Source organism: Chroicocephalus ridibundus, chromosome 2, assembly GCF_963924245.1.
Source record: "Chroicocephalus ridibundus chromosome 2, bChrRid1.1, whole genome shotgun sequence".
NCBI lineage: Eukaryota > Metazoa > Chordata > Aves > Charadriiformes > Laridae > Chroicocephalus > Chroicocephalus ridibundus.
Window position 1 is genome coordinate 51,486,873 of NC_086285.1, and position 15,858 is coordinate 51,502,730.

Genomic DNA, 15,858 nt, shown 5'->3' on the forward strand with positions numbered 1-15,858 from the left:
GATAGAGGAAACACAGTGAGATTTTTAATACAGGTGTAATGATAGATCTTGGAAAGAGATAAGAACAGTGCAACAGTCACTTTTTGAAACTTTATCCTGCGGAGTAAAACTGTGGGCCAAATCATGTTTCTGATGATGCTGTATTTCCTCTGGGCTTTACTAGGGTTATTTGCATGATTACAGTAAACTGGTCTTGGCCTGATAAATCACTGTTACTAAACAGAATTTCTGGGAACACATAAAAGAAAACTAAGTTTTAAAATCTGCAGTACTCTTGGCTTCCTCCCAGGTTATGATTTTAACAACTAACTTTAAATTTTGAATCAATGCGAGGGGGGGGGAAGTGCGCTAATTCTAGGATGGTTTGCTTAGAGTTTGCCTTTCTTCCTGTAGGCATCACTCTCAGTACTGTCAATGGGAGCTTTAAATTTGGAAGTGCATCCAGGGTTTGGTTCGATGGTTTTATCAGCGGTAAAGACAGACGCAGGGACAAATCCTCAGCAGCTGCAAATTGATGTAGTTCCATTGGTTTTAAGAACAGTATAGATTTACACCAGCTGATGATATGCCCCTCTGCTTGTAACATACAGGATCTGTAACTTGCATTGAGTGGTATTATCAATTTTGATGGCATTAATTTCAGAGTAGGAAAATGATTTTGGCAGATTGGCAAATCCTTGTTTATAGGGACTTCTCACAAATGAATGGCTTGATCCAGTGAGTGCTCTCAGCTCAATTTATTTGCTCAGTTGTAAAGGTAATTTGTAACTTACAGGATTATTTAAAGAAAATGTTATTTGTGTTAAGTAATCTGTTTTCCAAAATACCATTAAAGATTGGCCAGTTGAGAAGCAATGTAACTACCGCGCAATAAACTTGCAAAATCTGTTTGTCCCCTGTTCATTCATTTATTAGATTATGAAGTTCTGTATTAATGTTCTCAGCAGGTAGTAAGTCAAGCAAATGGGTCCCTTTTTCTTCTAGAAGATTGAAACATTCATCAAACAAGTAATACATGGCAAAGACTCGTTACGTTCCAGTGGAGAACTTTTGATTCCGAAGACTTGAAAGTACTGTGTATGAATGTCTTTGTATCTGTGTGATAACATGTGTTTCTAGGGCGCGTTCTGTTTTGATGACAAACTGCAGTCCAGGTAAGTAGGATTTTCCCCATTTTGAGACTGGGTAAATTGAATTGCAGATAAATTATGCAAACCATGTGAGGTCACACATCTGGCTTTTGACAGCCATCAAATGAGACCTGTTCCAGTCTCCCGTCTTTTTGCGTGTCACTGATGGATGATAAGGCTCCCTGATTAATTGCTGGTTTTTGTTTTGTTTTCTAATTTTTCCACTTCATAGATGAAATGGTGACTTCCAGAAACATGTAGATGTAAATAAATTACATGTTTGTTTATTACAAATATTTCATTTTTACATAATAATTTAATGATAAATGCTTCTAGCAAGGAAATACCTTCAGAAAGAGTGCAAGGAATAACTCATGTCTGGTCCTGGTTTCTTTTGGAAGTATATTAAACATGCCTAAAAATTCAGGTAGACATAGTGGTTACTGTTTGTGGACAGGATATGTTTTTCTTGGGTTCTTGTTTAAGGAGACTTAAATCATGATAACAGCCACTATGGTTTGCGTGAGTATACCAGTGCGCGCGCATACCATTTATTAGAAAAATAAAGACATTACACCATAAAAATACAATACTACTTGTTTTAATTAAGACTCATTTCTTGATAAATGACATCTGTGATGGGTTCTTTCCAAGTAGGTCCTCATTTGTCAGTGAAGGTTCAAAAAACCATTTAGTTATAGGATGTAAGAGGTAAACTGCACATCATTTTCTTAGATGTCTGAAGTAACTCTAGTTTTAGACTCTGCATTATCTCATGTGGTGGTTTTACAGTAGATAAACTTGATGATGTGTTGCCAGTGACCCTATTTAAGAGTGATTACTATTTAGAGGTCTCCTGTGTTCTTCGGTAGCTTATCTTCCTTCCTAAGAATACATAAATGATCTATATTAATACTTCATATGTGGCATGTGCAATCCAGCATTAATTCTGGGGGAAGAGTACTGAAGCTCTCTGTCACCTTTAGGAGAAGAAAAACCCGAACAAACGCTTTCATACTGTCCAACCGCAATTGCGCTCTTCCACCTGTTAGTAACATTGCCAGTTTTTACTACCGCTTCCTTTTTCAGTGTTGTGGTTTCCAGGCTTTCAGGTCATCCATCATCAGTACACTTCTTTATGGTTCCTAAGGTTCCAGGAGTTGTGGAAAAGGCCTCCTTTCGTTCAGATGCATCGGGTTTTAATCGCATGGCGAGATCTTTAAACCATGTTAGATCATTCCAGATTCCTAAATAAGTAATAAGCTGGTATTTGAAAACGTTACATCACTGGTGTACCCCGCCCCGTTCCCTTTTGCTGAGAGGAAATACAGAGAAACGAGTAAACAAAAGAACATATTTTACAGGAGTGAGTTCATAAGAGCTATTTAGATGAAGTAATTGCTACTGTGATAAACATGGTGGAAAATACTACACAGTCCACAGGTTTTTCTGTTAATGTTGAAGAAGCTATGAAGCGTGAGAGAGTGATAATGTCATACAGCATGACTTAGCTGAAATGCAGAAGGCGTACTTAGGCAGTGACAGCTGGGAATTTGAAATTTATGACTTGGCTATCCAATGACTTTCTGAAGCAGAGGGTTTAGAGTATTTTTTTTATAGTCGCTGGCAATATATGGAGGCAGTAACCACGTAAGACTGTTCTCAGGGCAGGCATGTTCACATAGCATATGTTGAAGTATGTAAGGTGAGAAGTGCATTTTCGTAAGTGAAAGAAGATGTTTTTCACAGAGAAACTGGGACGCTTTTATGCTTCTTTCTCCAAATCAGATGTCTGCTCTTGATCTTTTCAGGCCAAAAGTCACAGTTAACAAGAAGAGTGCCATGAGAAAGCGAAGTCCTATGAAAAGTATTCTTGTAATTTAATGCTTTCTAGTATATTTCTCATTTAGTCTTAGGCAATGCTATGTTTTATTTATGAGCTGTTTATACAGCGCCTGTGTTAAAATTATAGAGCCTTAGTAACATCTTCCAAATGATAAAACTCTCTTTTTCTTAAACTGGATGACTTTAATCTCTGGAGTCAAAGGAAAGCTTAAATGGTCAGCAGGACAAAGTTAAAAAATAATCAGTGATTAGGCAAAAAAAAAAAAGGCAAAAACTCCCACACCCCTTCCCCCACTGGTAAATACTCTGTTTTTTATTTCTCAGAGTTTTTGTCTTCTGTTTGCAATCTATGCTAAAACATAAACATCAAATACATAAGAATCAACTACTTTCAGGCTTCTGTTTCATCCCAGTTTTTATGGTCATAACAGCAGTGATTTTTTACTGGATTCATAAAATCACCAGAGCCATTTTTATATTCTAGGAGTTTAATTCTGTTATCAAAAGCATGCCTGAACAACTAATAATTTTGTCATTAATTAATCCTGTTGCAGTATTTATATGTTTCTTGCCTCGTGAGTTGAAGTCTCCCTGTGCCTTCAATACGGAAAGGATTTTGTAAATTTTCATTACATCATTAAATATAAGAGTCAGATTGTGGTGCTTTTCTTCACAGGGAGTGCATGCATCTTGGGTTTGGTGACTTGCGGAGCTTCCAATGGTGTAATGCTTTATTTACTGTGAAGAAAGTTACCACAATTGGTTCCTGAGTAAAGAGGGATGGCAAGGCTTTTCGGCTGAATGAAGCTAATGCAGATAAACTGCAGTGATTAGAAGCATGTTATAAGTACAGTTAAGCTGTTGTATAGTTAAACTCTCCATACTAATTAATATTGAATTCAGTGGGAAGTTTTACTGGGGAGCAGACTTTGGTGTCGATGCTCTCATGTGAAAAAGGTGCGTAATGGTGCACTTCTGGAGAGTATGCCTACTTTGTGCTTTTTGGGTGCTTGTGCCATTGAACTTAATTTGAAGTGCTTCGCCTTCAGTTGCACAAAAGTAAATAGTAAATTGCTGTGGTTCAAACTAAACTTTAAGATTTTTCCATTTTCAAGTGACAGTTCCATTTCTAAATACATTGCCATTGGCATAACATTTAGAATCATTTGAATGAGCTCGCTTAATGTATTATAAAGTATTTGTCATGGAGTCAGAAATGTTTATGGTGTCATAAAAGCTTTAGGAGAAACACATCAAATAAATTGGTCCATTCTAAAGGCTCACTACAGAGTTTAATGTAAGCCCGGGAAATGTCTGATAGCTTTATAATTTGTGTACTTTATAAGCCATGAAATCTGAAGTGAGGAGGTCTGACTTTCATGCTTTTGGTTTTTGTTCCTTTAAGAAAAAATCAGAGCTTTCTGCTCCCAGCAAAAAAAAAAAAAAAAAAAAAAGGAAAATTGTGAACATAGATCTAAAAGGAAAGCATAATGAGTAACTTAAGGCATTTTAAAGTGCTGTATTTCATAACACGTACTACCATGAAGAAAATGATAACAAATCCATTTTTTGATTCAGGTATGATTTTTGGGGAAGCTTTAATTTGTAGAAAACAAGTCTAACTGAATTGGTAAATGCATTGTATTTAGCAGCATCGTGTATCTCAATATGCTTTTCCACTATGGTACAGCGATCTGTTCTGCATCTGAGCAGCAAAATGGAGGGGTCTCTAGTGACAAGAACTGTGGCGAGCAGCGTTAAGAATTCTGTTTAGCTACTGAAGACAATGAATTATTACTGATGGATAATGTAACTTTTGTTTAATCTGTGTACTGATGAAAATGACATCATTTAAATGAAGTCCTTGAATGACCTGCTTCTTGAAGTAACCATCTCAAAATCAGAGGCTGAGGAGTGGTGGGCTAAGGGGTGTAATGGAGGATTAGCGGCAGTGGTGCTGCTTGTAATGTGAAATCAGGTTATGGGCATCAGAATTAGAAGGACAGCAAAGCAAAGGAGAACTTTCAGGTGATGTTCCCTGAACATGAAGTAATTGGAGTTTTGGACCACCCAGAAAAAAAATAAATAGATGTGTAGCCTCTTTTCAGTATCATTTGTTTTTCTGATTTAAAAAAAAAATAATAAAAAATCCTTATACATGCGATGTGTCTTTGCTTGGAGGATCAGGACAAAGTAAGTACTCCACTGCAATCGCACTTGATCTCCTCAAATCTGAGACTATAGGAATTGTAAATGAGCTGCTACTTCTGAATTTTGCTGTTGGTGAATTGCTCCTCTCTGCCACCTACCTGGCAGACCAGAAAGGAAGATGACAGAATTGTGGCCAAGGTCTGAGGGCAGCTACACGGCAGCACGCACTCGGATGATGCTTCTTAGCCTGGCTTAATGTTAGCGCATGAAGCTGGTGGGCGAGTCCTGGGGAGGCATGCAAGATCATGGACTATCTAGTCTGTCGCCAGTTCTTTCGCGAGAATAAATTGGTTTCTATCTTAATAGCTCTTGTCTGGGCATGCCAGTAACCTCATAAATTAGTCAGGTATTTACTGAAATAGCATAACGTGCCCGGTGACTACATAAACTCACACCTTTCTGTAAAGGGCTTTGTATTAATGGAGAAGGATTGGTGGAAAAGAGCAGCTTATGAGACACAAATCTTGATGCAGTGTTTTGGCTGCTACCGGTAACCATATAGCCATAGTCGTGGGGCCGTGGTTTCTGCAGATACCCTGTCCACTCGTTCTTTCGTCCTGATCGTTTCCGCAGTGCGGAAGGAAGATGCGGCAAGCACCTACCTCTTTCAAAGCCCACATATTTCTTTGATGTGTTTGTCACTCCTCGGGGTTTTTTTTTTTTTTTCAGGAAGGAGAACAGAGAACATAATTTGTACTCATGAAGGCTAATTATAATTCTTCCTCTACAGATCGTTTCTTAGAGGGCCGTATGTTCAAAGAATTGCTTCTGACTCTTTTCTACGTTGCGGTTATGTTCAATGTCCAGGCAATGAAAGTCAAATTGTAGATTCTTTTGGCACCTATTCCTGTTTGTGTTTATTTAATAACATACACTTGTGTCACGTCTTTATTAATGTTGTCAAGCACTTCAAAGCCATCTGTAATAAAACTGCTTCAGTATAAGAGCGTGTCAGAAAACAAGGCAGTAAAATATCGACACTTCTTAACAAAACATTCTATTGATTAAACAGCACCATTTCAATATGTGGAAAATTGAAGTCAGTTCTGATTACTTCAGTACTTTGAGAGTAAGTAATACATGATTCTTTGACTTGCCTAAAAAATGACAGCCGACTGAGCAATTCGGTTGTGTATTAGAGCGAATTCTATGGCATGGGAATATGCCTGCTAGATTTGCACTGATTTGAGATCATAACAAAGGAGGAGCATACATGACCCAAGTACTCCTGGTGCATAGTTAAATGTTCCCCTGGAATGTATCATTTATTACCTATACTCGGTAGTTGGATTGGGGCTGGCAGATGATGGTGTAACATACCAATGCTCCTCAGAACATCAGCTGCATGTACAAGCAGTTTTAATGTCTAGTTGCTGCCAGACAGATGATTTTAATAAAAGAAATACGGAGGCTTGATTTTTGATCTCTGATGGTTTATTTTGGGGACAGTAACTTGAAGTGCTGTTGTTACTAAGCATTGTACGATTGGAAAATGGAGATAATTTCAAGTAGCCTTACGGCCTCAGCAGAGAAAAAAATACGGCAGGGAGTTAATGTTACATTTTTCTGGCAAGAGCAGAGTGTGTGAAGCAAAGCACACTGAGGTTAGGAGACCTACTGCATCCTTAGGTGTAGCATACAAACAAGGGATCTTTCCTAAAACCAGTTTGTAGCCCTGACCTAATGGTTGTTGCAAGTGCAGCAAGTTAAATATTAGAGGAATTCACTGCAGTCCGAATACAAACTCTTCTCTTGTTTTGTTTCTTGATGTATGTGTTTCAGTCAGTCTGTAGCATTTATGTCACTGCCTCTTTCCTGGCTGTTTCCATGCATGCATCAATTGTCTCTGTTCTGCTCCTTGCATCATCTGACCATTCTTCATACTGGGCCTGTCCTTTTGCAAATTGTGCCCCTGGTGTGAACTTCCCTTTGTTAAACTGACCCTTCTGACTTTTCTTGGGTTTTCGTCATTTGCTCACACTTCCCAGCTTTTGTTTCTTGCTTCTGTCTACATCAATTGCTTGCTCCTGTTTGAAATGGCTGAAAACTTTGATTTATTCATCATATAGTTCTGCACTTCTAACAATAACTTCATTCTGTGGATATTTGGACAGTCTGCTTATATTAAAACATGTTATATAAAGCATGCTGTCATTATTAGAAATACGCCAGTTCATAGATCTCTTGGACTTTGTTTTGGTATCTCTTAAGGAGGGAGTACCAAACCAGCTCTGACTGCGTCTGTGAAACAAAAGGTTTTGTGGTGGAATCTACAAGACCTTGTGCTTTTGGACTTTTTAATGTATGCAGATCATATCAGTGTACCTGGGTCCCTTTGGGGCCTCCATTCGAATTCAGGAGCATCAGGTGCACGTTTGCTCCTTGAAAATGTTGTGTCCCGAATTTTCTACTTATATAGATTATGTTTTTTTCTTAGATTAATAATATTTTCAATAGATTTCATGTCTGTTCTTAGAAACTCAGGCATAAGGGAGATGACCCAAAATTAAATGCCTTTGACAGTGTGTTTGTTGTCAAAGGCTTTTTACATGTTGGCTCTCTGACGTTTCAGATGGGCTGCTCTCGGTGGTGTGAGCAGGAGATCCCAACAGCTGGCTTAATTTCTAACGCATTACCTGAAATGCAGTTTGCTGTGTTACTGGGTTGTGCGATGAAAAGAGGAAAAAATGGATGGAGTTCTTTTATCGAGAATTATTGCGTATTTCATGTCTGTACGCTTGTTGAATAAGCTTGGAAACTGCACCAAAAGCTGAAGGTTATGTATTCTTCTCATAACTTTGATTATAATGATTGCGTAGCTGCAGCACCTGGTCAGAAGTGGAGGAGACTGATTGATTATATACTAAGACATCCAGCTATCTACATTTGAAGACCTATACTAAATACGTAATCCATTTCTGTGAAATGCATATGTAGAAGCTCCTTTTAAAGACAGGGAAGTAAAGGAACTCTGGGCTGAACCTTCTCACTGAAGTGGAAGACTGATGTGTTTGAAGGAGCATGGTTTGCTGCCATCATCTGAAAGTTGAAATTTATTTTTCCTGGCAATCTAATCTTTTTTTTTTTTTCCTACATTTTGTATTTTTTTTTTACCTCTCTGTTCAGTGTTGCTGAGATACAGCAGGAGAAGTGCCTGTATTCATCTGCCAATTATGGATTTAATTCAGTTATTTGTTTTTCAGTAATCTGATTGCCATTAGTGCCTAGTTCACTAATTGCCTGCTGTATTTTGTCAGTTTATTATGAAAGTAACATTCAGAGTATTCCAAAAGCTAATAAAGAAATGATGGCAGCAATCTGAACAGATGATGTATATAGTTATGAACTGATTCGATTTTTTTAATGGGTTAATGTCCAGACTGATGGACAGTCAGCTCAGTTATTTCTCAAGCAGCATTGCATTGAAGAAATCTCTCACCAGTTAAAGACAAAATTCTGTGTTGTGTGGAGTTATTCCATGTTTTAGAGGGATGTCATACTAACAAGTCATTCATTCCACAAATTATGGTGCCAATACTCACCTCAGTGGATTTAGTGATATCAAATTCTCGAGTTCAGTTGTTTGCTAAGGAGATGATCTCTGATTTTTAAAAGCATGTGTGTAAATGTGTGTAGTAGCACAGACTTGGAATGTGGTGAGATGGGCTTGGTTTTTTACATAGCCTAGGTTTAAGTTGACTGAAGGAGAGCTCTTGCTTTTATTGACTTAATTCTCTATTCTTAATCCTTGCAAATAAAGGCATGAAAACGTTAGTCCATATAACCATATTGCTGCAACTTGGAGAGCGATGTAACTGGACTGTGTTTCTGTAGCAGAAAGCTGATATGAGTAGAAGATCCTTCCAAAATGTGCACCCACATATTTTGTGGTCTCTCAAGATAAAACGTTTGTATTTCTGAGTAAAACTAAGTTGAGATGTTTCCCAAATGACTGTATTACCAGTCTGCTGCTAAACTGCCTTTCCGATGCAGTGGATAGGAGAACAACTAGATTGCATTTGGAAGACAGACAGGCAAAACACTTGTTTTCAGCTTTCTGCTGAATTCATACATTGGAACAGGTAAACTGTTATGTGATGAGGGAAGCCGTTATAAAAGTAACGTTGCCTTGTGTTCTTCGGCCCACCAGAATAACACTAGATACAAAAAGTACAATCCCCATTCCCGTGCCCACTAATGTCAGCTAAATAAAAATAAACTTTATTGTTGAAAACAGTTTATTATTTTTTTTGCTGGCATTGCAGTAAAGACAAGATGGGGGAGGGGGGAATCCAACCAAAAATACCCCAAGCTTAAGATGAGAAGGATGACACTGGGCTAATGCTGTTGCTGCGCATGAGAGCACATGGCTCTGTAGGAGAGCTTTTTCCACTGATGCCTAGCTGTGAAGTGTGTGTATGAGGAAAAAGGCCGGCAGTAGTCATGGGCCAGTGGAGACCTGTTCCCCTCTACCCTGCACAGGCTATAGGCGATTGGTGTGATAGTCATAAAATGCCTGTTTACTTCAGGAAACAAAAGGAGACCCTTTTATAAATTGGCTAACTAGTCTGCCAAGAGAGAGGATGCGTTTGCTGAGTCACTAGCAGAAAAACAGGGCTACTGCCTCTTAAAGAGTATTTTGTGGTACAGACAGTGAAATATCATGACAGGTTTTGGTTTTTTTTCAGGAATGGGTCAGATTTTCAGTACTTCCAAATGCCTGTCTGAGATTATTTGGATGATTTTGGGTTATTCTTTTCCAGCGAAGGCTATAAAAATTATTTATGTCTTAAAAAGGGGCCTTTCTGACAGTGGGAATAGCTACAAATTTGAATGCTACAGATAGTATTAGTTGGCAAGCTGTATGCTGTACCAATATCCTCACAAAAAAAAAAAAGCTTTCCCAAAAAATGCATTTTCCAAAAAGCAAAGACAGATAAATGGGTGTGTTATGAGTGAGTAACATGAAACAGCTTCAGGAGGGGAATGGTCTACCATGAGACGGTAACTCGGAGAATGATATTCAAGCAATAGAAATCCCTATTGTTCAGTTTTCTATTTTTTTCTTCTTCCTAACATTCTCCAGCACTGAATTTCCCTTCCTCATGCTCAGCTTTAAGAAGCATGGATGTCCCCGGGGAAGGAGAACAGGCAGCCAGCCATCTCTCATCAGTGTGAAACTTTTTAACAAAGATTCATTTGGGGAGTGGATAGAGGGAAAAAACAAAACAAAAGGAATTGTTTTTAAACAAAAAAAATGCACGTTCGGCATCGTTTGCACTCCCCAATGAAAAGTAAGCTGTCCAGCCACTAACTGTGGTGATCTGAAGTATGTCTGTACAGTACGTGGTACACAGTGAGGATAAAACCCGTGGTATAAATAAATATTCCCAGCAAGGCTTCGAAAGGCGCCGGGAGTGAATTCGAACTCGGGTAATGAAAGCAGACTTGAAGTGAAATTGAGCTGATTGTCCTCACCGATTGCCTTGTTCAGTTTGCGTTGATGCTCCGTGGCGTGCTTTAATGGGTGTGCAGGTGATGTACTCAAGCCTCAAGATACCCCAGAGAAATACTCCTCCTGCGTAAGTGAAAGATGAAAAGATGATTTGAGAAGTGTAGGCACTGCTAATCAGGCTGGTAGAAGGAATATGAAGAATAGCAGTCCGCATTCAATACTGCGTTTGTTGTAAATAACTAAAGTGGCATCACTTTAGTATTTAGATGCTGATACGACTTTATGTTTTTCCCCATGTTTATTGTCAGTGTTATGATGCAGGCTTGCACGCTGCTTATTTGTTTGTGCATCTCTCTTAGGAAATGAATCTGAGCCATTATTATAAATTACTTGTAAGTGCTATTTCAGTCTAATTAGATTTATAACAAAATGGATCCCGTAGACAGAATTTTGCATAAATAAAAGCATTTTTCTCGCTCTTTCACTTTCCTGCCTACTGTCTTGTAATAGTAGTTCTCAGATCAGTTTGATCCAGAGGCCACAGTTAATTGTAATGTGCTTCAGCAGGTTATACAAAAGAAGCAAGGAAAGTTTTTCCTGATTATTAATTACTATTGTTAAAAATGCAGAACTTCTAGATTTCTTGTCATGTGCCCCATATCTTCATATATAGACAAAAAAATATTTTAAAATATGCTTACAGTTTTGTTAGTGGCTCCTTTTCATATGTGCACATTTCTACCTGCCACAAAAGTGTCTGGATTTACAGGGGGCACTGGAGAGTGGAAGATGCTAGAGAAAGATGGCCCACGTACCTGGGGAAGGGGTTGTTGGCTACCCTTCTAGCTCTTGTTTTGACCAACTTCATTTGTCATTTAACCTCTGTATTCCTCAGTGTCCTCACCTGGAAGGAAAGACTATGTTTTTTTTTTTTCTATTTATATGTCCTGAATGTGTTTTGTGTTTTTTTTTTTTTTTTTTTTCTCCTTAATCAGAGATTGTAGTATTTTCGAATGTTTTATAATAGAGAGGCACTATATGAGTGTACACTTTGCCTCTGTTGTGCTAATATTGGCAGATACAATCAAGTTATGGTACCTTCACAAGTTAGCTCAATCACAGTTATTATTTGTGCGTAGTCTTTCAATCCACGGCACGTATGAAGACACTCGCTTTCCTGTTGCTGCTGTTACTCTCTGCTGTCAGTGTTGCGTGTTACCTCATTTAGTGATTCTTTTCCAGACAAATCATGCAATAACATGTTTCTGGTAGTTTTAGCAGGTGATAATGTTGAAGAATTTGAACAGGTACAAGATAAACAGAATTTGAAAAATGAAGTCACTGCATGTTTTTAAAAAAAAAAAAAAAAGTCCCAACCATGTTAAAATTTAAAAGTTTTAGTACCTGAGGCAAAGCATGAAAGAGTTGATAGGTTTCTTTCAGCTGGTTTATTTTATATTCTAAGTCTAGAAATACGTGCTTATGTATAGGACGTATTCAGGGGTAGCCCTTGCCAGGATAGTTTTTCAAGCAATGTTGGTTGGTTTGTTTTTTTTTTTTTTTTTTTAAACCCGATGATGTGTACAAGTAAAAAGAAAGGCATCCATAAGTGCCAGATGCAAGTGTTGCACACAGCTTGCACTTAAGTAGGTAGATTTTTAGTTTGCAGGTCAAAGTTGAATAGAAAAAAACATTTTAAGGGGGAAGCTTTTGAAAAAGTTGCAAAGTAGTCTTGACCTGTTTTGTTACAGGCATGTGAATTCCCCTCTTGTACCTTTATCTTCACTTTGTGTAGTGTTTATAGGTCATCCCTCTTTAATAAACAGTAATTATTTATAATTTCCTATGATAAGTTCCATTCAATTTTTCAAAAAGACTAGTTTTCCTCATACAGCTTGATTCTATAAAATAATTACTATTTTAAAGGAATGCTTCATTCATATTTTTTTTATTGTTAGAATGTAAATATTTTTCTAAACAGCTTTTTAAGTGTTATCATGAAAATGTATGATGTTATAATAATTGTGTAGGTTACATAAGAATTTAATCACCTTTCACATCTCTATTTGGACTTTAACTTTTGTCTTGAGACTCTTAGTTTGCATTAGAATCTGTTATTTCTCACTTGACTTGGTTTTTCTGGAGGCTGGCATACAAAAGTGACTTAAAACCAGACGTTGTCTGGTTTGCTGGGTTATGTATGTTTGAGAGGTCCTGGCTTTTACATTTAATGCGTCCACTGACTTCTGTGGCATCACGGTTTCACTCTTGGATGTGGCCTCGACATCACTGAAGTTTGTGTACTGAGACAACCGGTTCTCTGCGTCACTGGCTTGTACACATAGGTGCTGCTTAAATCAGTGGGTTTTGGATAAAAGTATAATTTTGCTTTCTTCTCGTTAAAGCGCGTACTAGTTCTCATATAACTGGTCCATGCCATTAATTTTAGGCTTTTTTACAGTCCTTTCAGTGCTGTTGTAGGCTCGTTTTAAGGATTAATTTTGACTGCTGTGCAGTAGGTGCCCTCCTCTGTGCATCGCCTGGTTCCCTGCTTATCCAAGGAGGTACCAGCCATAGATGAGTGGCTGGGACAAGTATGTTAATTGCTTTTCCAGTTTTGTTCTCAACATAAAAGAAGGGTTTAATTTAAAACAGGAGTTATTCTTTTTCTTTTCCAGCTGCCCTGGAGCTTTGTGCCTCTCCTGGTCTCCAAGTTTTCTCTTACTACTGGAAATTTTACAGTTTTCTGCTTGCTGCAGCTAGCTCCAGCCAGTTTTTCTCTTTTGTTATTTGCAACAGACTGTTTCTCTAACCTAGAGTTCCTTTGAATTTTCTGGTATTTCTGATATCATTAGATTACCCATTTTGCACACCTCTGTGAGCACCCTTACGTCTGTTCTGCCTTCCCTGTCTGTGCAAGAGCAGCTTCCCTCTTTGTACGGAGTTCTTTGTTTGCTTCTTTAGTAGTTTCTTATGTTGTCAAAAATATGTAATGCATTTTAAATTTTGCAAAAACCAGATGGCTGGAGGCATAAAGCCCAAAGCCAGACTCGGTAATAAAATAAGCCTAGCGGCAGCAGTAAAACATTAATGTATTTAGCATTAATTTGCTATTTGAAAGGTAAGATTGCCTGATAAAACCTTTTATATCAGCCAGTACAGCTGAAAGACAATGTTTTCCTACTGTGGGGAAGTACAGATTGAGTTACAGACTGTTGTGTTGGTTTTCTGATGAGAACATATATCCATTGTCTCAGCAATTAAAAGTACCCTTGCATTCAGTAAATTTATACATAGAGTGAGTCAGAAGCATAAATTGTGTTTCATGTATGTCACTGTTTAGTCTGCATGTGTATTTCTTCAGGATTTAATGCTGCAAAAACCTTGGGTCTGATCTGCTAAAACAGTTGTGAATGTTTTAGTGTTAAACTACGTGTGTGTCAGTGGTTACAGGACGCCACTACCCATTTGTCCCCAGTAGGATGACGCTCAGCTGACATTAGCTTCCACAGAACCATGTGACAATAGATATGACCGCAGTCATCGTTCAGTGACATGTTTTGCTTGTGCCCAGATTCCTTGTATATATACACGCATATGTATAGGCAGTGCTCAGCTGTACTTCACTGTGACTCAAGTTTTGCATTCATTGTGGTCATGAGCAGTAAAATGGAGCTGAGATAGAAGGAAGGAACAAAAATGATTAGGTTCAGTTTAATCAAGTTAACTAATGGCATTTCTGCTTCTTAAAAATCACATGTACACATCAGTTACATTCATGTGTAATATGGTCATTGCCAAAAAAAGAAAACAATTGTAATATCACTTCATTTAAAAAAAAGGGGGGGGGGAGGGGCTAATCATGTTCTTTTGTTTCTTTATTTTCTGAAGATAGTCAAAGGCTGTGAAGTATCACATAAATATTTGGTGATTTCACCGAACTGGGGCAGTAAGAAGTGTCCACAAGGATTTGTTGCGGGAGGGAAAGAGGTCTGTAAGTTTTATGGTACTTTCTCAAGAGACAGTCCATAGATGAAAAGCAAATTGACTCCCTTCAATTCCTATAGAATCTCCTAAAGGACCAAGAAAACAAAAATGTGGTAGTTGTAAGGCTTTTTACCATCCCCAGTTCACATCTGGAACCAATAATCTATAATATAGGAGCAAACCCAGAAACAAGGAAAGAAAGCTCCAACCTGAGATACTCTCCTGGGAGGTAATTTTGAGTTTGGAACATACTCAGAGAAGTGCTTGGCAGAGGAACTAAAGACCATTGAAAGAAGTTTTATGTTGTGTCTCTTGAAACAGAAATAAATTTAATGTACTTAAATTATCCCTTCAGACCTCGGGCTCTATATTACTATGCAATTCTTTTCTTTTGTTGTTTTCTCTCTATTTTCCCCCCATCTGAATTGCCAGAGATTCCAACTAGGTACATGAAATTTGTTTTTGTACAGTACTGATTCACATACTTGGATTGATATAAATATTTAACCTACTAAGTCAACAAGCCTTTTTCGTAAGGGTTTATAAAAACGGATAAGTGGATGTAAAAGGAAATTATGCAGACATTATTACTTTCAGAGAATTTGAAAAAGTTGTTCAAACGCTGTGTTATATTTTGGTTAGTTTTGTCAGGTTTAACGTTTGGACTTAAATGAGAAGAGCTTTGATTTCAGTAGAAGGCGGCAGAGTATTTTCAGTATAGAAGAAGGTAAGGTGATCTCAAGGCCCCTAATAGGGTGTATATAATACGTGGGTGGAATTACAGCCAGCAGCCACACAGGACTGTGGTGTGGGAGGGCTGGAACAGTAGCTTTGCCAATCACAACTTCAGCTGAAATACTGCTAATTCTGCTGTGGCAAGGAGTCAGTGCAGTCTGATACTTGAATCCATTGTTACGAGATATTAAATGTTCGCATATTGAGAAAATTACTTCCACTGAAATTGAAACAGGTTTCTCCTGTTGCATTCGAACCCTTGGCAACCCAAATAAAGTGACTGTCCAGAAGTTAAACGCTTGAGAGCTCTTTATATTTTTTTTTTCCAGTATGGAGGATAATAATAAGGTATCTGATAATGAAGGAAAGGGAAAGAATATCCTCTAGAGGAGTTCTAGTAGTGTGTGCACTACAGCGGTATGCAAGCCATTTTACAATGCTCTATGAACGATACTTGGACAGCCATATGTTTTGTCCTTCTCCAGGGAGCAGCCT

At 38.0% G+C, this 15,858-nt stretch overlaps 1 protein-coding gene across 20 annotated transcripts in view; it reads left to right on the forward strand.

Annotated features, from left to right (window-relative positions):
• Positions 1–15,858, forward strand: part of ARPP21 (cAMP regulated phosphoprotein 21) — a 200,086-nt gene that overhangs the window by 62,773 nt on the left and 121,455 nt on the right. The gene's annotated exons all lie outside the window — the stretch shown is intronic.